The sequence below is a fragment of the Peromyscus eremicus genome, chromosome 4 (genome assembly GCF_949786415.1).
Source record: "Peromyscus eremicus chromosome 4, PerEre_H2_v1, whole genome shotgun sequence".
Lineage (NCBI taxonomy): Eukaryota > Metazoa > Chordata > Mammalia > Rodentia > Cricetidae > Peromyscus > Peromyscus eremicus.
In genome coordinates this window covers 11,450,366-11,475,131 of record NC_081419.1, presented here as the reverse complement: position 1 = coordinate 11,475,131, position 24,766 = coordinate 11,450,366, and the positions used below count along the sequence as shown (strand labels likewise).

The 24,766-nt window shown below is 39.6% G+C and overlaps 1 protein-coding gene across 8 annotated transcripts in view; it reads left to right on the top strand.

Annotated features, from left to right (window-relative positions):
• Positions 1 to 24,766, top strand: part of Strbp (spermatid perinuclear RNA binding protein) — a 134,851-nt gene that overhangs the window by 31,743 nt on the left and 78,342 nt on the right. The window contains exon 1 of one of the 8 annotated variants that reach the window (XM_059260200.1): positions 14,158 to 14,182. The exons of 6 other annotated variants lie outside the window; for them this stretch is intronic. The gene's annotated coding sequence lies outside the window, so the exon portion shown is untranslated. Of the gene's footprint in view, positions 1 to 14,157; positions 14,183 to 14,941; positions 15,063 to 24,766 lie in introns of those variants that run through there. One more of the 8 variants, XM_059260202.1, reaches the window with a different exon arrangement.

Below are 24,766 nucleotides of genomic sequence, written 5' to 3'. Positions count from 1 at the left end.
TGGGACAAGAAATTTCCTTTTAAGCATGTGAAGTGACCATTGCACAGCATCCCTTCTAATTCCATTGCTGAGCACTTAGTGTCATTGCCTTATTGAGCTCAAAGGGATGGGAAATTGAAGTGTCTTTTTCTTAGCGCATTTTCAGTTATGGGATCTCAATGTAGATAGAGGTTTCTTTGCCGCTATAACTCTTGGGAAGTAATGGAGAATAGATTTTGGTGGAGAGGTAGCAGTCTGTAATGCTGAGTTTCAGTAGATAGGCTAGAACAGTACTCTGGTATAGTTTGTAAAGTTATTGTTGCACACATTCAACTCTTGATTGTTGTCACAATCCTTTCAGTCAAGTAAGTAGATAAGTAGGTGGCAGTATTCTTACAGCACACGAGAGAACTGAGACTCAAATATGAAAGGAGAAAACTAGCTGGGAAGTTGCAGAGCTTTAGAATAATCCTTACAACATCTTTGGTGTTTTTTGGTTCCCCTCCTTCCCTGCGCCAGAAAATTATGTGCAACAATTTTTATACTTGCTATGGTCACTACTTTTGTATCATTAATAATGTGTCTTAGTTTATTGACATTTACTATGATATATAATCTTACTTTAAAGGTTCAGGAAATATTTTAGGGATTTGCATTGCCTTATAGTCATCGTTTCCTTCATAAGTGATATAATTCTTTTTAAAAAATTTTTTTTTTGCTTTTTTGTTTTTTGATATAATTCTTTAGATATATCAGCTAATGAAATACTTATACTCCTTAGAAGTAATACTTTGTAATAAAGCCTTGCTTCTAGGAGATAAAGTGACACATAAACTAAGTAAAGGAAATAGTTATAAAAATAAATTAGGAAATAAAACTAGAACAGTTATATTAGAACAGTTATGCTTTTTTTTAGTAAATGTCTCTCTTGTTCGAGACAGTTTCTGTCTCACACTGTTGCCCAAGATGACCTGGAACTCACAGTGTAGCCCAGGCTGACCTTGAACTCTAGATGGTCTTCTCAAGTTCTGGTTTACAGTTAGTATATTTCTTGTGAAATATGGTGTTTATCTGGATAGTTTCAACTTTGCCTAAGAAGCCAAGACATACTCTGCTTTTTTTTTTTTTTTTTTTTTAAATTGGAGACAGGGTTTGGCTGTGTAGATCAGGCTGGCTTTAAACTCACAGAGATGCACCTGCCTCTGCCTCCCAAGTGCCACAATTAAAGTTGTGTGCCAGCATGTCCAGCTTTTTAATTTTTTTTTTTTTTTTGAGACCGTGTCTATGTAGTCCAGGTTGGTTTGAACTAGTGATCTTCTTGGCTCAGCCTTCTGGGTTCTTAAGTAATGGCATTTACCACCACATTCAAGATTTTCCTTAGTATTAAAGTGTTGTGAGTGGTGCTGCAGAGTTTTTTGTAACTTGAGTTAGGTATTAGAAGCTGTGGGCTATTGCAGAATATTATTTGTATAGGTGGATTATTAATGAGAAAATAGGAGCTGGAGAGATGGCTCAGAGGTTAAGAGCACTGGCTGCTCTTCTAGAGGTCCTGAGTTCAATTCCCAGCAACCACATGGTGGCTCACAACCATCTGTAATGGGATCAGATTCCTTCTGGTGTGCATGAAGACAGAGCACTCATACACATGAAATATATGAATAAATAAATCTTAAAAAAAAATCAGGGTTGGGGATTTAGCTCAGTGGTAGAGTGCTTGCCTAGCAAGCGCAAGGCCCTGGGTTCGATCCTCAGCTCCAAAAAGAAAACAAAATCAGCACCGGGGCTGGAGAGATGGCTCAGAGGTTAAGAGCACTGGCTGCTCTTCCAGTGGTCCTGAGTTCAATTCCCAGCAACCACATGGTGGCTCACAACCATCAATAATGAGATCTGGTGCCCTCTTCTGGCCTGCAGACAGAACACTGTATAGACAATAAATAAATAAAATATTTAAAAAAAAGGGGGGGGGGGCTGGAGAGATGGCTCAGCTGCTAAAAGCACTGGCTGCTCTTCCAGAGGTCCTGAGTTCAATTCTCAGCACCCACATGGTGGCTTACAACCATCTGTAATGAGACCTGGCACCCTCTTCAGGCAGAACACTGTGTACATAATAAATTAAATAAACAAACAAACAAACAAACAAATAAATGAGAGAGAAAATAGTGTGGAAACTTCAGGCTATCCCCTACTCCTTTTTGAGACAGTGCCTCACTATGCAGCCATAGCTGTCCTGGAATTTACTATGCAATGTAGACAACTGGCCCTGAACTCAAGAGATCCACCTGCCTCTGCCTCCTGAGTGCTGGGATTAAAGATGTGTGCCACCATGCCTGGATATTTCCATTTTAACATACCAAATTTCACAGGCCTATTCTTTTTTTCCTTTTTAAATTTTTGGATTACTTTTCTTGAGACTCTTGTTAGAGATTTTTTTTTTTTTAAAGATTTATTTATTTTTATTTTATGTGCATTGGTATTTTGCCTGCATGTACTGGAGTTACACATGCCATATGGGTGCTGGGAATTGAACTCAGGTCCCCTGGAAGAGCAGCCAGTGCTCTTAACCACTGAGTCATCTCTCTAGCCCCTTGTTAGAGATTCTTTTCCTTAATTTATTTCAGAAAAGATGACTTTAGTGTAGCTAAATTTTAGTAGAATCATGATTTTATTTTATTTTTCTTTACAATGAAATGCCCTTTAGCTATCCCTTACAGTTTTAGTTTTGGTATAAATGGGAATAGATCAGACAGACAAATACCGTATTCCTTCCCCCTGCCCATATGTTCTCCAAGATCAAATTCAGGGCCTTGTGCATGCTAGACAAGGGCCCTGCTACTGAGCTGTAACCAAATTCACAAGTACTGTTTTTTTTGTACCTGGTTTATGACCTATAATCTTTAGAGTAACAGTGTACTCTACTGAAGATGCAGTTAATTTTTGCTTTTTGATAGGTTTTCAATAAATTTTTAGTAATTTATATCATAAATTCTCCGAAGCTTGATTGAGGTCTGTATCATTCAGGCTAGCATTCTTTGGATGATTTTGCAAGAATATAGTTACCCAGTGTCTTATTTAGGGTTTTTATTGCTGTGAAGAGACACCATGACTATGGCAACTCTTAGAAAGGAAAACATTTAATTGGGGTGGTGGCTTACAGTTGCAGAGGTTAGTCCATTATCATTGTGGCAGGCATGTAGGCAGACATGATGCTGGAGAAGGAGCTGAGATTTCTAGTTCTACATCTAGATCCACAGGCAGCAGAAGCAATTGTATGCCACAGAGCTTAGTTTGTGCGTAGGAGACCTCAAAGCTTTTCTCTGCAGTGACACACTTCCTCCAACAAGGTCACACCTACTCTAACAAAGCCACACCTCCTATAGGGGCCATTTTCTTTCAAACCATAACACTTAGCTTTCTGTAGCCTGTTATTTTAACATATGCATATTGAATAAAAAGGAAAAACTAGATTAAGGAAAAGTTACATGTAAATTTTGTCCTGCCATTGGCTAGGAATGGAAAATTCTGTTATTGCCTCCTTATTTGCCTAAAATAACCTTTAAGTCATTTTAATAAAGCTCGGCTATAATTAGTTACAAGACACATCATTTGAATCCTGGCCATAATGTGATTTCTGTATTTACCTGTATTGATAACAAGAATGTCTAGTAAAAATAAAAATTAAGCCCTTAAACAGATGCAAAACACTGCCTAGATGAAGTAATCCATGTAATATTACTCCCCTGAGAAAAGGGGAGGAAGATGTTAAGTACATACTAGGGCAGGCTAGGGAAATGGGTTAATGGACAAAGAGTATTTTGGACAAAGAGTATTTTGCTCTGCAAGCATGAGGACCTGGGCTCCAACGCCCAGTCTCATGTAAAAAGGTGGACATGAATGTGTGTGCCAGCACTTGGGGGATGAAGGCAGGTGCATCCTGAGAGCTTGGTGGCCAGTCAGCCTAGGTGACATGCTGACCTTCCAGTTCAGTGAGAGAACCTGTCTGAAGGCAGTAAGACAGAGATAGAGTAGGGCACCCAATGTCCTGCACTGGCCTTTGCATGTGGTGTACATGACTCACACATACCCCCCCCCCAAAAAAAAAAAAAGTGCAGATGAGGATGGGAAGAGCATGAGCCTGGGATTTGGGCAGTGTCACAAAGAAGTTACTTGGCAATCTTTGCCAAGAATCTTCACCCTCTAGAGGCTTATTATTACTATTATTATTATTATTTTTTTTTTTTTGAGAAGTGTTCTTGTTTTAGGCTTTTGACCAGTTTTAGAAGTCTCTGGTTATGTCTATTTGCTTTGTGAAGAAAGTTACTATCATAAAGCATCAAGTTCTTTTTTTGTTGTGATGTTGACTGGTTATGATAATAGAAAACTGATTTGGATTTTTCTTTGTAAAACTAGTTTTAAGGGGTTGGGGATTTAGCTCAGTGGTAGAGCGCTTGCCTACCAGTGCAAGGCCCTGGATTCAGTCCTCAGCTCTGAAAAAAACCCAAAAAAACCAAAAAAACCAAAAACTAGTTTTAAAGAGGAATGACATTGAAAGTACTTTATTTTTGTACTTCACTGTTGTCTTTCTCTTTGTTTACTTGTTTGAGATATCTTCACTATGTAGCCCTGGCTGACTTGGAATTTGCTATTTAGCCCAAGTTGGCCTCAAACTCACTTGAACTTACCAAGATTTATCCAACCTCTGCCTCCTGTGTGCTGGGATTAAGCCATGCCTGTCTTATGGTTGTCACTTAAAAGAAGCAGGTAAACTAGAAAAATAGACTCAGCACTTTGAAAACTACTGCCCAAAGAAAGGAAGCAACTTAATTATACTAGTTGAATTTCTTTTGAGTTTCCACTGTAAGGCTAAGGCAACATGTATAATCTGTTAGCCTGCGTGCATGTATGTGTAGAAACTATTTCTATAAATAAGTCAGTGCAATGTATTACTGCTATAATTCTCCCTGATTTTGTTATGAAAAATCTTAAACATGCAGGAAACTCAAATAATTATAAATGTTATGCAGTAGGTACAACATCAATCCTAGTGCTAATATTTCCTTTTATTTACCTCACATTTTCTATCAGTATCTTTTTTGATGAATTCTTGTTTTTTGTTTTAGATTTATGTCTATGAGTGTTTTGCCTCCATATATATATATATATATATATATATATATATATATATATATATATCTGTGCATCACATGTGTGCCTGTTGCTGATGGTTAAAAGAATGTGGTATATTCTCTGAAACTGGAGTTATCTATGGTTTTAAACAACCATGTGAGTCTCAGGAACTAAACCTGTGTCCTCTGCAAGAACAAGTGCTCATCATTCTTTTAATTAAAGAACAATACTTATTTGTACATTTTTGCTAAAATTTACATGTAAAATGCACAGTTCTTACATATGTCATGAATGCTGGTCATTAATTAAGCATCTGATGTTTTTAAGGGTCTGCTAGTCCTGCAGATGGAAACATTGATAAGGTATTGACTGCCTTCATGGTGCAAGTAGGAGAGAGACATAGGAAAGAAAGTTTAGTACAATACTATTTAGAACTTTTAGTTGTGAATAATAGAAATAATAGGTCTTGCTTAAAGATACCAAAGGCAGGAATTGGAGAGGCTTAGGTAGGTCTAGAACCAGTAGTCAGAAGGCCTGTAAGATCATGTTTTCCTATCTCTATCTATCTATCTATCTATCTATCTATCTATCTATCTAACTAACTATTTATTTTTTGTTTTTCAAGACAGGATTTCTATGTGTAGCCCGGGTGGGTTTGGAATTTGTTTTGTAGACCAGGCTGGCTCTAACTTAATAGAATCTGCCTGCTTCTGCCTCCTGATGCTGGGATTAAAGGCATGCACCACTATGCCCAGCCAATAGTGTGTTTCCTTAAACCATATCACTCTGCTTGTATATGTTTATTATGTTCTTTTTGAGGACCCACTTTCTCTCCTTACTACAAATGTGTGACTACTCGCACAGCCTTTACTTTAGTGTTAACATTTCTCAGTCACACATAGACATACCCATTTTTTATTTTAATGTCCATATTTCTGGGAGGTAGACTCTGATTGGCTCAGTTCTTCTTCAGTAATGCTTGAGGGCAGGATTTTGGAATATGTATCTCATCCTGGAAGCTTGCTTTTGTGGTTTTGCTGAGGTGTCTTTGTGTTGGGGAAGGATAGAAGATACCATTCCCAGAGCAGGTTTTTTTTTTGTGTGTGGGCTATTGTAAGTAAGATAGGTAGACACTGAAAACTGCTTCATTTCTAACTAAAAGTATGGTAATTTTGTAGAAAAAACCAGGGTATAGGAATAACATAGAAGAAGCCGGTGCTGGTGCACATGCCTTTGATCCCAGCACTTGGGAGACAGAGGCAAGTGGATCTCTGAGTTCAAGGCCAACCTGGTCTACAGAGCGAGTTCCAGCACAGCCAGGGCTACCCAGAGAACAGCCAGGGCTACCCAGAGAAAACCCTGTCTGGGAAAGAAAGAAAAGAAGAAGAGAAGGGAGAGGAGTAGGAAGACGAAGAAAAAGAAGAGTAGCATAGAAGGGAAGTAGATAAAGGAGATGAATCACTGTTTAGGTTGGAGTAGGGGCAAATAACTTCCTGGAGAAATGGGTAGCTGAATTGGGTGTTTGAAAGATGAAAATCAAGTACAGCAGTGTGAAAGAGGAAGGAGGCTGGTGTGTTCAGGTAACTTGACTGTAACTGTATCCTTATACTTGCAGGATAAATTTGGCAGCATAGCTTTGGTAGAGGTCAGAGAAACAGAGATTGGGTTAGTTCATGGGGAACCCTAGCCAAGGAAGGTGACAGTCAGATTTGTTTCCTCAAGAAAGATCATTTTGAGCTGGCCGTGGTGGCCCAGAACTCCAGATGCAGAGGCAGGTGGATCTCTAGGTCAGCTTGGTCTAGGCATTAAATCGGCAGTATTTAGTATTTTATTTGATGTGGGGAGTGGATGGAAGCTTAAGATGATATCTCCTGGTCTTCTGACTTTGAATTGGAATGAATATCAGCCAAAAATAAGAGATTTAGGAGAGGGCTGGAGAGGTGGCTTAGCAGTTATTAGCACTTGTTCTTTCGGAGGACTCAGGTTTGGTTCCCAGTACCTTTTGACTTTTCTACTCTGTACTTGTACTTGGTTCATCTGAACATGGTTGGAAACACATCTCATTGTACACACATAGACAGCCATATTTTCAAATTGTTTGTTTTTTGAGACAGGGCTTCTCTGTGTAGTCTTGGCTGTCCAGGAACTCAACTCAGAGATCTATCTGCCTCTGCCTCTCGAGTGCTTGGACTAAAGGTGTGCACCAGTGATACCTGGCTTCAAATTCTTGACCTTAAAAAACTCTGGGTTTTTAATGCTGCCAGGCAATCAATGCTTAGTCCACTCTATCTCCTAGATAGTTGTTAGGTTACAGATTCTCTTCCTTCCTTCCTTCCTTCCTTCCTTCCTTCCTTCCTTCCTTCTTCCTTCCTTCTTTTTTTTTGTTTTTTTTGAGACAGGGTTTTTCTGTGTTGTTTTGGTGCCTGTCCTGGATCTCGCTCTATTGACCAGGCTGGCCTGGAACTCATAGAGATCCGCCTGGCTCTACCTCCCGAGTGCTGGGGTTAAAGGTGTGCACCACCACCACCCGGCAATATTCTTTTTCTTCCCATCTTACAATATAGTCCAGATTGGCTGGGTGGCGGTAGCGCACACCTTTAATGCCAGCACTTGGGAGGCAGAGTCAGGTGGATCTCTGTGAGATCGAGGCCAGCCTGATCTATAGAGCGAGATCCAGGACAGGCACCAAAACAACACAAAAAACCAAAAACAAAAAAAACCAAAACAACCAACCAACCAACCAAACAAAAAAATATATTCCAGATTGTGTAGCTCATCCTGACCTTGAGTTTAAGATCATCTTGCCCCTCTCTTTTCAATGAGGAAAAGCTATGCATCATCACAAGGGACTTGTTTTTCTTTCTTTTTAAACCAATAACACCTTCACTTCCATCCAACCTTACTCCCTACTTCTCTAAAGACAATGAATCATTATGTACCTATGCAGTTTTTGCCCTCATTATTCTTATTTTTTAATTAATTTTTTAACTGATTATTTGGGAATCTCACATCATGAGCCCGATCATGCTCACCTCCTCATCTTCCCATGTCCACCCCTTTCCCCCTGTGACCTCTCCCCCAAAAAATACCTCCCCCAACAAGTCCATTTTGTGTGATCCATATGTTCACCAGAGCATGGTCAAATTCCTAGTGGCCAGCCCCCCAAGGGCGGATGAGTCTTCATCTGCATCTGTGCCAGAAGTCATCAGCTGAGGAGAGCCATTAGGTGGCCTGAGCAGACATTAACATTGCTTCAGGACACAGTCCCTATTATAGGCATCTGTATAGGCTTTGCGGTAACATGGGCCACAGACATCAAGCAAGATCCTTGGCTGTATCACCACCACTGACCCACTCATGAATCTCAGCAGCTGCATGGATCATGAGCCTCAACATGGTCTCAGGTGGCTCCACAGGCCACTCACATCAGCATGGCTCTCTGAGGCAGCAAAGCCTGAGGAGGTCACCAAGGCATCAGGCAGGATCTCAGGCTTTATTTTGGCCTGGGGCAACAGCATAGACCACCAACACCTATGTGACATTGGGTGGTGTCATTGACCATGGTGGTCATTTGAGGAGGTCCAATCCAGAAAGTGAGCCTTTCCTTAATTGTGGCCTCCGTCATTGACCAGAGCCAGGGGAATCCTGAGACTGGGCCGCAGGCAGGTTAGGGGGCTGTGTCTGCATCTGCATAAGCTCCAGGCTGTGGTACACCATCCTGCCAACCCTACTGGGCAATGATAGCATGTGGACCTCAGTCCTCTGACCTGTCACCATTGTCATGTCTCCAATTCTGCCTCTCCCTAGTGCATGCCCTGCTCCATTTATCTGCCTTTCTCACCTCTCCATCACATATTTGTTCATTATAGTGGCCCTTGGTGGCTTTTGGCCACGTGGTACCGAGAGCCCTGGGCAGCACTTGGGTGACTTCCGCCCTCATTCTTTTTTTTTTTTTTTTTTTTTTCGAGACAGGGTTTCTCTGTGTAGCTTTGCACCTTTCCTGGATCTTGCTCTGTAGACCAGGCTGGCCTCGAACTCACAGAGATCCGCCTGCCTCTGCCTTCCAGTGCTGGGATTAAAGGCGTGCGCCACCACCGCCCAGCCCCGCCCTTATTCTTAACCATAGAACTACTTGTGCTTTTATTAAATCCAATTCTTATGTACTACATGTTATCATCTCCTTCCAAATACTCAAGATAGTGGTGTAGGAATCCCTTTCTTCAACTTTCCTGTATCACCATGGTTTTGTTTTAAAACACATAAATGTAATTTTACTCATGTTTAATCAATTGACCTCATTTTAACTGCCAGATATCATTCTATTTTTTACTGAAATGTAATCCATATGTGGTGGTTTGAATACTGAATGTCTCATATATTTGAATGCTTGATCATTAGGGAGTGGTGATACTTGAGAGGCTACTTGTGAGCAAGTGTGTCACTGTGGTATGTCAAGTGTGTCAAAAGCTCAAGCTAGGCCCAGGATTTCTCTCTTTTTGCTGCCTGAGGATCTGGTTGTAGAACTCTCAGCTGCTATGTCTGCCTGCATGCCACCATGCTCCCCACCCTGAGGATGATGGACTAAACCTCTGAAACTATAAGCAAACCCCAATTAATTGCTTTCCATTTTTAGAGTTGCTGTGGTCATGGTGTCTCTTCACAGCAGAACACTAAGACACGATATAACATAAAATTCAAGGGTATGAGTCTATGTTTTAATGTATTCTGTCCTTGTACATCCATTCCACTGATTCTAGAACATTTTTTATTATCTCTTAAAAAGCCCTGAACAATTTCTGTCGTTTTCTCCCCAGTCCCTGGAAATCACTGATCTACTTGCCACATCTATAGGATTTACCTGTTCTGGACATTTTGTGTAAGTGAGATAATGTAATACATGGTCTTTATGTCTAGTTTCTTTGCCTAATTATGTTTTTGTTTAATGTTCTTGTTGTACTAAAGGGGAAAGGATTAGTTTTGGCTTATGGTTCCATGGCAGTGAAGTCCATCATGGTGGGGAAGATAGCTGGCAGGTCTCATTGCATCCATGCAGAGTGGACAGAAGTGAGACCAGGCTATAAAACCTTAAGACTTGCTTCCAGAACCTTCCCAACCGGAGCCACTAGCTGGGGACCAAGTATTCAGATATAATTTTATGAAGGACATTTTGTTATTTATTAAGCAGCGCTGTTTACTGTACAAGAGAAGCCACGAGGCACAAGGAAGCCCACAACGAAGAGTTTATTAAGGGGAGGGAACAGAAGGGGTGTGCATAGGCCTATGGAATGACCGTGTAGGAAGAGAGAGGAGAGGGAACAGATGAACCCGCTTTTATAGGTGTGTGTGTGTGTGTGTGTGTGTGTGTGTGTCCCCGCACATGCACATAGATTGTGTGATCATGCTTCGTACAAGTTACATGATCCTGACATCTTGAGATGTTACATGCTTCGTACAAGTTACAAGATCCAAGCATCTTGCCTGGCTCCTGGACAGCGCTTGTGTGGTCATGTAGCTGGGGAGTGGCTAGGAATTCTATTCTAACACATTTAACATTCAAACCATAGTGGTTTTCAAGGCTCATTCATACTATACCATGTTATTTAACCCTTTGTTATTTTTTATGGCCAGGTAATACTCCATTATATGGATACACCACATTTTGCTTACTTGGTCATTAGTTAATGAACATTAGATTTGTTTCCATATTATGGCTATTAGAAAAATATCTATTTATGTATTTATTTTTGAGACAGGGTTTCTCTGTGTAGCCCTGCTGTCTAGGAACTTACTCTGTAAACCAGGCTGGCCTCGAACTCAGATCCACTGCCTGGCATTTTTTAAAAATGTATTTAAAAATGCTTATGGGTATATACTTAGCAATAGCACTGCTCAGTCATGTAATTATATTTGATGTTTTGAAGAATTGGCAGGCTGATTTCCAAAAAAATGATCGTGTGATTTTATAGTCCCACTGGCAATATGGCAGTGTATGACTACTTGAGATTTTCTTCATCATGTTCATAAGCCAGTTTGTATCAGGCTTTTTCTGCCTTTCAACTTAAAATGCCCTTTACAAGGTCATGAGTAGCACCAGCATGCCTATATTTATAGTCTGTTTTCAGTCTTCATTTGGTTTGATGTAAAAGTAGCAGTTGGTGGTTGAGTACTCTGATACCTCCTTAAGTACTCTTGGATTTCAGGATGCTGTGTTGTCTACCTTCTGTCTTCTTTCCTACCCCTAATGTTATTGTCAAGTCCTTATCAGTTTCTTTTTCCTTCCTTATTTCTCACTTCTTTCATTTTAAAACCTTGAGAGCCTGTTGAGGACCTCATCTAGACTTTTGTGTCTTCCAGTACCATCTTCAAATACTGTTTTACCCTAGCTTATAAGTTAATATCTCTAGCTGAGATATCTCATCTGGAGAATACATTTATTCAGTCATTTAATTTATTCAAAGCACTTAATCCCACTAAGTCTTTTGTTCATTCGTCAACTCCTCAGCTGATCTTGTTTCCTCAGACTTCAAACTGTAGGGTTCTGAATCCTCTCCCGGGTGGATTTCAGCCGAGCAGGGTAGTCTCACCAACACCTCCAAGTTGTTGGGTTTCGCAGGATCAGCAGCTGGGCCCTGGTTGGTCTCAGACAGAGTGTTCCAGTTTGGAAGTTTTTAAGGTCCCCCCCCCCCCCAAGACAGGGTTTCTCTGTGTAATTGTCCTGGCTGTCCTAGAACTCACTTTGTTCAACCAGGTTGCCCTTGGACTCAGAGATCCACCTGCCTTTACCTCTTAGTGCTGGGATTAAAGTCGTGTGCTACCACCTGGTGTTAAGGTTGTTTTTTCTTTTTTTTTTAGATTGTTTTATTCATTATCTATACAGCGTTCTGCATTGTATATATAGGGGCATCAGATATCATTATAGATGGTTGTGAGCTGCCTTGTGGTTGCTCAGAATTGCACTCAGGACCTCTTGAAGAACAGCCAATGCTCTTAACCTCTGAGCTCTCCAGTCCCAATGTTGTTTTTCTAAAAATTACAATTTTACATCTTTGACTTTTTTTTTTTGGTTTTTCGAGACAGGGTTTCTCTGTGTATGTAGCTTTGCACCTTTCCTGAAACTCACTCTGTAGCCTAGGCTGGCCTCGAACTCACAGAGATCTGCCTGCCTCTGCCTCCCAAGTGCTGGGATTAAAGGCGTGCGCCACCATTGCCCAGCTACATCTTTGACTTTATTTGAATATTAGTTGATATTATTTACCCTTTAAAATTCTGACAATGTATAGATTATATAGTAATTTACTATATATATAAAATATAGTAATCTCAATTTATAGCCTCTTTTAGTTCTATAATTGATTATATATATATTCAGTATTTAACAAAAAGTTTAACTATTAGATGAAATTCTAAACAGTCTTATTAAATAAGAAACATGGAGCCAAATACAGAGTTAAAGCCAAGGAGATCAGAGCAAGAGCCACCTAGCTTTAGCTTACTACCAGCAGTAGCTTCCCTGAGAGTTTCTGTCTGTGTCACTTGTGTTTTTATTGCCTTTCTGTTTTGCCTTCTCATTGGCTCTAAACCCAACCACATGACTTCCTCATCACTGCCTGTCTATACAGACCTCCAGGTCTCTATGGTTGGTACTGGGATTAAAGGTTCGTGTTACCATGCTTGGCTGTGTCCTTGACCACACAGAGACTGCCTGCCATGTTACTTGATTAAGGGCGTGTGCCACCACTGCCTGACTCTGCTTGTGCCTCGCTATGACCTCTGATCTCCAGGCAACTTTTATTATTAACATACAAATAAAATCACATTTCAGCACAATAAAATATCACCATATGTAATAATGTTAAAAATATTTATTTGAAGCCAGGTATGGTGGCACATGTCTTTAATACCAGCACTCAGGAGGCAGAGGCAGTAGGATCTCTGTGAGTTTGAGGGCAGCCTGGTCTACAAAATGAATTCTAGGAGGGCTCCTAAGCTACACAGAGAAACCTTGTTTCAAAAAACAAAAAAACCCCAAAACAAAAAACCTTAATATTACTTGAATTTATTCAGATACATAGCAGCTTCTTGACTCTTAATGTTTTTTTTATCTGAATTCTTAAGAACTGTGGATCTCTACTTTATGGTTTATGGAATAGGAAATTCTTCAAGAATTGTTTGGAAATGGAGTGATAGTGTCTATTTAGAAGGTTAGAGTCTGGTATAGCTATGCACATAAACAGAACTTTTTGATATTGAGACAGTGTTTCTCTTAGTAGCCCTGGCTGTCCTGGAGCTCACTCTGCAGACCAGGCTGGCCTTGAGATCCACCCTGTCTCTCCCTCCTGAGCACTGGTGTTAAAGGCGTCTGCCACCTCCTGGTTTAACAAAAAATATTTATTTAGGGGGGCTGTGAGACGTTCTGCTCAGCTGTTAAGAGTAAGAACTACTCTTGCAGAGGATCTAAGTTTGTTCTTAGCACCCATGTTAGCTGGCTTATACCACCTGTAACTCCAGCTTCCAAGGGATCTGATCCCTCTGGCCTTTGCAGGTACTTGCATTCATGTATATACCCCTCTACACACATACATGTAATTAAAATTTTCAAGTAGATTTATTTTTATTTATGTGAATGTCTGTATAAGTGTATGTGTGAGCATTTGCTACATGTGTGGGTGCTCATGGAGGCCAGAAGAGGGCATTGGATTCCCCCAGAGAGTTGGAGTTATGAGGAGTTGTCATGGGTGCTGGTAAATGAACTTGGGTCCTTTGCAAACATAGCAACTGCTGAGCATTCTCCAGCAGAACTTTGAATTATAACTTTGCCACTTTCTTACTTTTATGTGGGTAATTATTTTTTATTGTTTATTTTTTGAGTTTTGACTAGTCAAGAACTAGCAACCTTATCTCAGCCTCAGAAGTATTGGGATTATTGGTGGATGTATTTCACCATGCCTGGCTATTGTGGGTAATTTAGTGGTTTTTTTTTAAGTTTTAGTTTTATTTATGTGCATTTGTTTTTCTGTTCATACCCTGGTGCCTGTGGAGCCAGAAGAGGGCACCGGATCCTCCAAAGCTGGAACAACAGGTAATTGTGAGCTGCCTGGTACGGTTATAGGAACTGAACCCTGGTAGGGTTACTGGAAGAACAGTTAGTGCTCTTAAAACCACTGAGTCATCTCTTTAAACCCCAGCTATCCTTTTAAAAATCTCCAGGTTTGGGTCTGTGAAATGTAGTTAAAAGCCCTCATAAGTTTTGTGAAGATTAAATGAAGTAATATATGCAGTGTGTGTACAATAATGCTAGGAATGCAGAAAACATTATTTAAAATGTTTATACATAATCTATTATTGTTATTGTAGTTAAGTGCTTATTAATATTCATCCCAGTGCCTAGAAAACGGGGGATTACAATTCTACTCACTAGCAGAATGTATATGGGATACACATTTTTAACCAGATTTTATTTTCATATCTTTGTACCTGATTGGGAATGTAACACCGTTGAAGTTGTTTTAACTGTAAATAATGATGTGATTCACTTAGGATCTGTTCATATCACAATTAAAATTGCATATTATATATTATTCCTAGTTCACATTTCATTTAATTCATTTTGTAGGTAAGTAACAATGAAGAAAACATTCCATGTTAAGAATCTATAGTAAAAAGAGAGGGAAGAAGTTAGTATTGAATCTGTGATGAAGCAATGTATCATGGAAGGAGGCTCTAAAGATGACATAGGAAAAATACAGCAATTATTTTAGTTGATGAATTTAGAAATGTTATCTAAGGGTACTGTTTAACCTCTTCAGGAAATTATTTGCAACCTGAGGATGCTAACCAAGCTTCTTTCATAAGCATGAAGAATAAAAATTGCCTCCTCTGTTAAAATTTTATGCCACAGAAAATAGTATAAAGCCATTGAAGCATCAGGACTGACAAGCAAGAAGTGCATTTAAATGAAGGTTCGTTAATCTTTTTTTCTTTTGGTTTTTCAAGTTTCTCTGTGTAACCCTGACTGTCCTGGAACTTGCTCTGTAGAACAGGCTGGCCTTGAACTCACAGAGATCTACCTGCCTCTGCCTCCCAAGTGCTGGGATTAAAGGTGTGCACCACCACCATCTGGCAAAGGTTCATTAATATTTTACTAAGTTGAAATGCAAAGATGTGTCAGAGAAGCTAGTATAGACTTGCAATATTAAAGTGCCAGTGTCTTTAGATATTGCCAGTAAAGGACAGTGGAAAATAATTTAAGAGTGGGCACTACTTATGTATTTATTTTACTGTTTGGAGAGTTCAGCATTAAATCAGATGCCTTTAGGGAAAATAACCTAACAAGTTGCTAATTGTAATTTGAAATGTGCTTTAACATTTATCTGGCAACTGTTTATTAGGAGTCATGTAGATTTGCATTGATGAGAATGATTTCATTAGAGATTTTGCCTTCCAGTGGGATATAATGTAAGTCCACAGAATCAACACTTGGTGTTGGTCAGTGGTTTTCAACCTTCCTAAAGCTTTGACCCTTTAATACAGTTCCTCATATTGTGGTGACCCTCAACCATAAAATTATTTTCATTGTTACTTTATAACTGTAATTTTGCTACTGTTATGAATCATAATGTAAATATCTGATATGTGACCCCTGTGTAAGGGTCATAAAACCCCCAAAGGGGTTGTCATGACTCACAGGTTGAGAACCACTGCTCTAGGTCTTTTTGTCCTCTGATTACTATTGTTTTAGTTGAGTTTCAACTGGCAACTTAAAAGAATTCCTTTAAATATGATTAAGCTTTCCCATTTGTTTTTTTGTATTTTTTGTGTTTCTTATAGATTGGCAAACAAATATCTTTGTATATAGTCAGTTATTGTTGAAATATGGTGCTTTTTATTTCAGATATGCTTTCCCAGCCTTCACTTGATCTTAATGAAGTTATACACACATGATGGAGTCTCTTAAAAAAGATATATTGTACTTAGAGAAAATAAGGGATATGAAAAACTGAACTTGCTAGAGATGTCTTGAAAGTTGACTGGTGGGATTATTTTTTTTGTTTCTCAGTGTCAACTGATACTTGACATTCCATATTTTATTCCTATATGACACTTTTAAAAATTAGGGGCCTTTATACTGGCAAAACCAGTATGAACAAGTGACTGGGGCTGGTGATATAGTTTAGAGGTAGAGCATTTACTTAGCAGACAAGAAGCATTTTGGTGAAGATTATTTCTTCATCCTCATGATTTATTCACTCTGGCTACTTTTTTAAATAAATGCTGAAATGTTCTTAAGAGTCTGATTCTCATTTTTAAGTCCAAGTTCTGTGTCTGTAAACTTTTTCATTAGCTTCTTCATTTGCAGTTGACCTTTTCCATGTGTTGTGGTCATCATATGTTGCCTCCTTTTGTAGTTTCTTCATCAGTCAGCTTCTCTTCATATAAATTCAGACAGCTTCTGAATGGCACATAAGATTTAAACATACTGTTAGAAACTGCACTATTTAAAACAGAGTATATGTCCAGTGTATTTTTAAGAGGAGAGGAAGATAAGATACAACATAAACTTGTTCTGTTACCATTATCATCCTCTGCCGCCTTGATCCTATGTCCTTTTGATAGGTGCCATCTGCCTTGCCAGGCCCAAGATAGCTCATCTTAGTTCTGATCACAAAGCCCTTCTTCCCACCCACCCCTTTTTTGCTTTGCCCACCTCAGTCTCTCCTCCTCTTTCTTCTCCCACCTCCCTCCCTATCTTACCCCCTCTCTCTTTCCCTTTGTGGTGCCAGATTGTTTGTATGTGATGGACAAGCTGTTTAACTGAGCTGTGCTCCCTGCTGAAAACTTTTGAATAGAACATTCATGCACACATGGAGAGAGAACTGTTAATCCTGAAATTCATCAGAAAAACTAGTTCCACCATTTTGGCCAAATTTAAGCAAGCTTTTATCAAAATTTTAAATACCGACCAAGATGGAATTTGGTCAGGACCACTATCTGGAAAATTTCCAGCTGTGTGGCCCTGAGATGCTTGTTTGCAGGGCTTATATGGACAAAACTCCATAGGCCACTGTACCCATGAGGTTTTGTTGTTATTTTTTCAAGAACTCCAACTCCTAGAATCCCAGGAAGTTACCTGGTCTTCAGGCAGGTGGGGCTCACAGGTTAAGTTCAGGTCTAACATTCACCCCTGAAGTTGTATCCTGGGTCAAATCGTTGACTCTATGATGGGTACTGGTTTGTATTTGGACCTAACAACCATTAGCTTAATGGTATCCAGATAGGAATTACCATTTAGTTACTGTATCAGTGATGTAAGAGCCAATAGTAATTAGCAGAAGCATAAGGGCTCACGGTCCTGTGATGGATATATTTTTGTTTTGCATAAAGCAGGCCAAGTGTCCTATCGTGGTAGAACCATTTTAGTTAATGTATCTACCTGTTGATAAATTTGAGCCCATTTTTTCTTGTATATCAATTGGCATTATAGACTATAAGTAGCCATTTTGTTCTCAACATCAGGGAGTTTTCTTTTGACTTAGCCTTTTTCAGCCTGTTACGGGGACAAGGATGATGTAACTTCTGTAACTACTTCCAGCTGAACTGGGGCATTAATTGTCAGGGCCCAGGAAGGCTGAAAGGCTAGTCAAAGGCTGGACAATGGGGCATTTATCAGAAGCATGTGATTAGTTGATCCAGGTGAAGGGACAGGGAGCAGTCACATTGGTTGGGTTGGTTCATATCACTCAGCAGCTTGCAGTTTGCAGGCATTCCCTGGATGGTGTCTGTCAGCCAGGTGGAAATCTGCTGAGATACAGACTAGGAGACAGAAGTTAAAATTCAGGAATTTTAAGTAAAACCTTATATTTGGAACTTTTTTGTTTGACCTGTTGACAGGTGAATCCAAGCCTTATGACTTTGATTCCTTGAAGCTTACATGAATTTTAGTTTATCAAAGGAGGTAAAAGTTCTAGAGATATTAGCGTTACCATTGTATTGAAATCCACATTTAGAAAAAGCATAACAGGTGTCTGTAAAACAGCTGGGACAGATTTATACCTTGGTGTCATAGCAGAGGTTATGGCTTTGGGTTAAAAACCATGAATATAGGTCAGGCAGTGGTGACGCACACCTTTAATCCCAGCACTCGGAAGGCAGAGCCAGGTGGATCTTTGTGAGTTCAACACCACTCTGGTCTACAGAGCGAGATCCAGGACAGGCACCAAACCAACACGGAGAAACCCTGTCTTGAAGAAAAAAAAAAAAAAAAAGGCATGAACATTTTTTCTATGTCTAGAGAGCCTAATATATATTGTAAGCAACTAACAAACCCCAAGTATGAGGAACCCGTCCATCATCCAATTTTAGAACTTAGGGCCAGTATGTCTTGGGTATATTTTACTTTACTACTCAGTTATTTTAAAGAAAAAAATTTCAAGAAAAATCTCAGATTTTCATAAAATTTCATATGTAAAATACTTTGGTATGTATCTCTAAAAGATATGAATACCTCCCCCCAAAGAGACACATATGAATTTATTTTTACTTTTTTTAAATTACTACTTGTTTTTATTTTATGTACATTGGTGTTTTGCCTGCATGTGGGTGTCAGATCCCCTAGAACTGGAGTTAAAGACAGTTGTGAGCTGTCATATGGTTGCTGGGAGTTGAACTCAGGACCTCTGGAAGAGCAGCCAGTGCTCTTAACCGCTGAGCCATCTCTCCAGCCATTCATTTTTACTTTCTAGAAATAATTCCAAAATGTTCAGGTTCTGAAATAATGTTCAGGTTTCCTCTGTTGTCTGTTTCTTAGTTTTTTGGTAAAATGTTTAAAATTATGATTGTGTTGAAAAATCATATTCTTTTAAGGAATAAGTTAAATCTGTTCCTATTAGATGTGCTTAGAGAGTTGTCATTTGTTATAGGATTGTGTTTAAACAAACTACCTAAAAAATAATCTGAGCCAGGCGGTGGTGGCACACGCCTTTAATCCCAGCACTCGGGAGGCAGAGGCAGGCCTGGGCTACAGAGTGAGTTCCAGGAAAGGTGCAAAGCTACACAGAGAAACCCTGTCTCGAAAAACCAAAAAATTAAAAGAAAAATAATCTGAGTGTAGTCTAACTTAAAAAAATGACATTTATTTATTTATTATGTGTTGGACCCCAAAGTTTAGGGTCTCAAGTGGACGCCCCAAGAACCCAGACTCCAGTCCTGTTGATGCAACAGCATGAGGATTTTTATTGGCTTCTGTACAGAAGGGCTCCTCTGCTCCCAAGAGCAAGAGTCGCATCTTACTGCATCCCCATGGGGGCTTTTAAAGGAAAAACCCACAAAAGCCCTAAGATTACAATTCCCATACAATTTCGTTTCACAAGATCATGGTCTGATCACAGAGTGATCACAGAGGGGGTACAGCTACGTCAACAGGTACATTCTTCCTGAAACCTCAAGGGAGGGGCGGGTATCAGGGTGGGAATGGAGTAGTTTACACAAAGGTCACAGTGGTCCTTCCTGGAACACTTGAAACTATCCCAGTCACAGTTGAGCACATCTCTTAACAGAAATCTTTTTACATTGTTATGTTGTTACAGGAGTAATTGAGTAGTGGCTGAGTCAGGTGGCCCTTGGAACTAGTTTTTAGTTTCTCATTTCCTGGTGCTTGAAGTTTCTCTTTTCCTGAGGCTTGGGGTGTAAGCCTGAAGGGCTAGGGTCTTTCAGTGTATATGTCTATGGGTGTGCGCGTACATGTTAGCTCATGTCTGTGGAGGTCAGCAGGCAGCTCTGAGGAGTTTTTGCTGTCCTTCCACCATGCGTTCCAGAGATGGATCCATGTTGTCAGGCTGTCTGCGAACACCTTTACTTGCTGAGCCATTTTAGCATTCCACTCTGTAATTGTATAAATGAAGGAGCTGAGACTCACGCAGAGAAGTTAGGTTTTGTTGACAACAGACTAGCTCAGTCCTCAGATGTAACTAGAATGAAATCTGACCATAAATCTGTTGCTTTCATGTTAATTATATTATGTAGCCTATCATTTTTCTTTTGCTCATAATCTGTTAATGTTCTAAGTCTAATACTTTGTTTTTTTTTTCTTGTGGCTTTTCGCAGATTATCAGCAATACCAATCTTGTGATTTATGTCAGAATTCGTTTTAGAGGGAGTTTGTGAAAGGGCTGAACTATAATACTGACACATGAGCCAGAGATACTGAGCTGTCCTAAAAAGGTTCCTGTCTTTTCTGACCTAGATAAACAGCTTCTAACCTGATGAGGGATGCAGGAAAGGGGAGTAAGTGCTGGCAAGAGCTGGAAGTTAAGTTGGATTATTGAAGAGTCTAATATATTTTGTAATACTCAGTAATTTTGTGTAACCTAAACTTTATTTTGATGGCGAAAATACTTTGCCAAAGTGCAAACAAAACTTCTGTTTTCTTTTAAATTGCTAGTTTTTAACCTTATTGGGTATTGAGAGCTAGATTGCAGCTCTCAGGTCATTTTTTGCCAACCTGCCTAATTAAGAGAAATATTTGTGTTTATTCCATCTTCAGGTAGTTTCTTTGTCATGCTGTTCTGCAGAACACCAGCAGAAGAATTTTGAGAATTAAATTCTGTCGGCTTGTTTACCAGGGTGTTGGTTTACCCTTCTGGGATAAGTGTGCTGCATTGGGTGCAGGAGACAGGAAACACTAAACTGTTTGTTGACACCCCCACCCCACCCCTTTTTCCTTTTGGTCAGAATTTTCACAGGATCTGGAAATTCTAAAGACAGTCTGATGACTTGTATCCCAGCCTTTCAGTGAGAAGAAAATCAACAGCTGCTGTGGTTCACACAGTTGAGTTGCTGTTCTATGCTTGGGCGTGGTTTAAAGGAAAAGATGTCAAGTTGAACTTTTACAGATTACTGTGCAAAAATTAAATCCCTGGTTGCATGGATGGTTCTGCCAGTACCACACTGTGATTGTAGAAAAGTCATCAAACATGTTTGGCTCTCTGTGCTTTCATGCTATAAAATAAATTTATACCATTTGTTCTTTTTTTTCTCACTACTTCTCAGGACTGTTGTGGGCATTAAATGCAGTGCCATATAAGAAAATACTTTTCCTTTGTACCAGGAACTGTTATAGGTATAGAAAACAAGTAAACAGTAAAGCTTTCAAGTATCAATGATACATCTGTTTGAGAATAATATAGCAGGTGTGTTTTGATGGGTATTCTATTGTCTGTAGACTGATAAGGAATTGGGTTTGTGATAATGTGACATTTGAATGCATTCCTGAAACACATTTTTGAAACAATGGGGGAAGGAGTTACATGGATATGAAGGGTAAACTACTAGCAAGTTAGAAGTTCCAGAGTGTGGACCTTAAGCAGATATTCCGGTGTGGATCTAACAGCGAGTGTAGATAGTGACAGAAGAGGCCAAGAAGTGGGAATCAGATCATTGGAGATTTATATACTTAATTATTAACAAGTGCTTACTGAGACACGCAAAGATTTGAGATTTTAAAAAAAGCAACTCTGTGCTGTTTCTGAGAACAAATACTATAATGGGAGGGACTTAAGACATGTTGGAACCAATAGTATAGTACAGATGAAGGATTTTGTTGGTTCAGACTTATGGAAGATAGGATTGATCAGATTTTAGACAGCCAGAAGCTAAAGATGAAAGGATTTGTTGATGGAAGAGAGGAGTTTGGCCTGAGCAGTTAGCGGGATGGAGATTTTGAGTAGAGGGATGAGAAAGAAGAAAAGAGGGAGGAGGGAAGAGTAGTTGGGATTGGAGGAGTGGGCTATGTGTATGTTTATAGTTGATTGAAACATTAAACTACGCATCCAGGTTTCTGTGTTTCTATAATGAGTCTGGAACTTGGGAGTTGATAGAAATTTAGGAATCTGTAGTGTACTAACAACATCTACAGGAGTGTAGTTGCTGAGTTCTGAGGTACTCCAACACTTAGAGGTTTTAGAGAAAGGGAGACAATGTGTTGGGGCTGGGGTCTTGCAATAAAGGGGGAAAGACTATCAAAGTTTATTAAACCAGAAGCAAACTTTATTCTAGAAAAATAAATAATAAAATTAAAAAATAAAACACTGTGGGGTACAAAAGCTTGTCAGCTAGCTGAGACCCCAGCCAATGTTGGAATTCTGAGGCTGTGGCAGTTGGAGGGGGACTCTCTTTATAGTAAAGGGTAAACATGAGACATAGACAAAGGAATTTTTACAGTTTTGAAGTTAAACTTTTAGAGACAAATTGTTTTAGGTTTTTATAATATTTTTATTAACAAGGTTTTAGGGGGTTTTAGCTAAACAGTATTTGTATATCCCTGCAGTCTTTCTTTACACAGCTAATTGATGTTTGTCCAAACCTGCAGCTTCTCCTGACATAGCTGGGTTCCCATAGCAGGGAATATGAAACAAGGCAAGGCAGGTTGTTACGTGGAACTCATTAAAAGTGAACTTTGGTTTCGGTAGTGAGTGGTAGTGAGTGGGAGGGGGTTATCGAGAATAGCTAATCTCAGGGCTGCAAAAGGGCAGTCTTTAGTAAAAAACTAACATTTGGTTTAGTAAAAAACTAACATTTGGCTGCCCATCGTAAAACATGGAGGGGCCCAGTTAAAGGTTAATCCTTTTTTTTTTTTGTTAGCAAAAATGATGGCTGTCAGTTTCCATTCCTTAAGTTTATAATTTTATATTTCTATATCCCTGGACCCTCCAAATACAGTAATTTATAAAGTTGGGTGAGAATAGAGAGACTGGTGTCTTGGATGGAAGCCAAGGGAAGTAAAGTGGAGCAAGTAAGGAACACCTGTTGCTGAAATGTCAACTAAGAGAATGAAATCATTTACAGCATTTACAGTATGTAGATTCTAGGAGGTTGTGACCAGGCCTGTTTTCAGAAGTACTCTGGGGTGGATTTTAGAGGAAAATGGAAGGAGAAAAAGAAAAAAAAAAAAAAAAAAAAAAAAAAAGTCAACCAAAAGTGTAAGCCCAAAGAATTGTGCCCTTAAAAGAGGAACATAAAAACGTGTTTGTAGTTATAGCCATGCAAGAGGTCAAAGGCTTGTGAAAGTTTCTTTCTAAAGATGGGTGTAGCTATAATGTGGGGCTGCTGATAGAAGAAGATGGTCCAATAGAATGGAGGGAATTATGATATAGATGACAGGAGCTTGTGAGTAGACACAAAGGGATAGGAACTAGTAGGGTTGAAGTTCAGAGGTTTATATTATATAGGAGTGGAGATGGTTCATTCACAATACTAGGAAAGAAGGAAAAATACATGGTATAAAATGCACTAGTGTAGGGGCACATTGCATGAAATAGGAAGCAGGGTGACTTGTCAAACGTGAGGAGGTAGGAAAAAAGTTTACATGTTCAAGAGAAGATGTGAAGAAATCAAGAGTGAGAAAGTTGAGCTATACAAGGCCCACATAGTAGAAGGAGAGAATCAACTCTTGGCTTTCACATGTATCCTGTGGCATATGCACACCTTCCTTTCCCCCTTTACATGAAGTAAATAAAAATGTAATAAAAAAGTGAAAAAGTTGAACAATTCGGTTTTCTAATTAGGATTCTTATTTGCCTCTTAGCTGGGACAGTCCTTGAACACTGAAGCACATCTAGAGCCTTAGGTTAAGCTGGTAACCACCAGGGATCTTGTTTTTCCAAATGCCAGGACATCACAATAGGAAACATCATTTTCTTTAAAAAAAAAAAAAAAAAGGTGTGTGTTTTTGTGCACATGCATGTGTGCGTGTGCCTGTGGAGGCCAGAAGATGATGGCCTGGAGTTCTCTGGAGCTTACAGGTGGGGGTGAGCTGCCTGATGCAGGTGCAGGGATCTGAATTCCTCCTCTTTAAGCTTAGTACTTGGGTCTCTCTAGCCACAGATTTAGCATTTTAAAGCCCCCCAAGGGTGTAGCACCACCTTTATTTGAGGGAGCTCTTCCTTGTTGAGTCTTTGAAGGTTAAAGCTGTTGATAAAAAAGATTAGCTTGCTGCTGACACTTGTGCCTCTCCTGTTTTCAGCTGCCCAAGGTTACTGGCCTTGGAGCCAAGAGGATTGGATTTAACCAGGGCTGCTATTTTGTCAGGCGAGGAAAGGAATTGCTGATGTGAATTGCAAATGATAGATTGCAAAATTTGAATTAGGTAAAATTAGATAAAAGTGAGGGTCTGAAAAGGAGGAGGAACTGTGAAAAAATGGTAGTCAGGTTAGGCTGTAGGTCTTGGCCTGGTGAAGAGTAGTTATCTAAAATAGGAAAGAAAATGAGATCTGTAGAGGACAGGAAGGAATATAAAGTAATAGGCCAGACTTTTAGAACCACTTTTGTGGTTATTAAAATTCAAAGATTGATAGATGTTCAACCCTATTTCTGTCACCAGTGAATCACTAAATATTATCCTGGGGCAGTGAGAAGAGCTTTCGAGACAGGGTTTGTGTAGCTTTCTCTGTAGACCAGGCTGGCCTCCAACTCAGAGATCCACAGGCTTCTGCCTCCCCAAGGGCTGGGATTAAAGGTGTGTGCCACCATTCCCGGATTGTTAGTCTATGTGCACGTGTTCATGTGTGCACAGCTTGTGGGAATTGCTTTCCTTCTTTTACTCTGTGGGTCCTAGAGATTGAACTCACTGGCCAGCCGGCCTAGTTTAATCAGTGATTTCCAGGCTAAGACC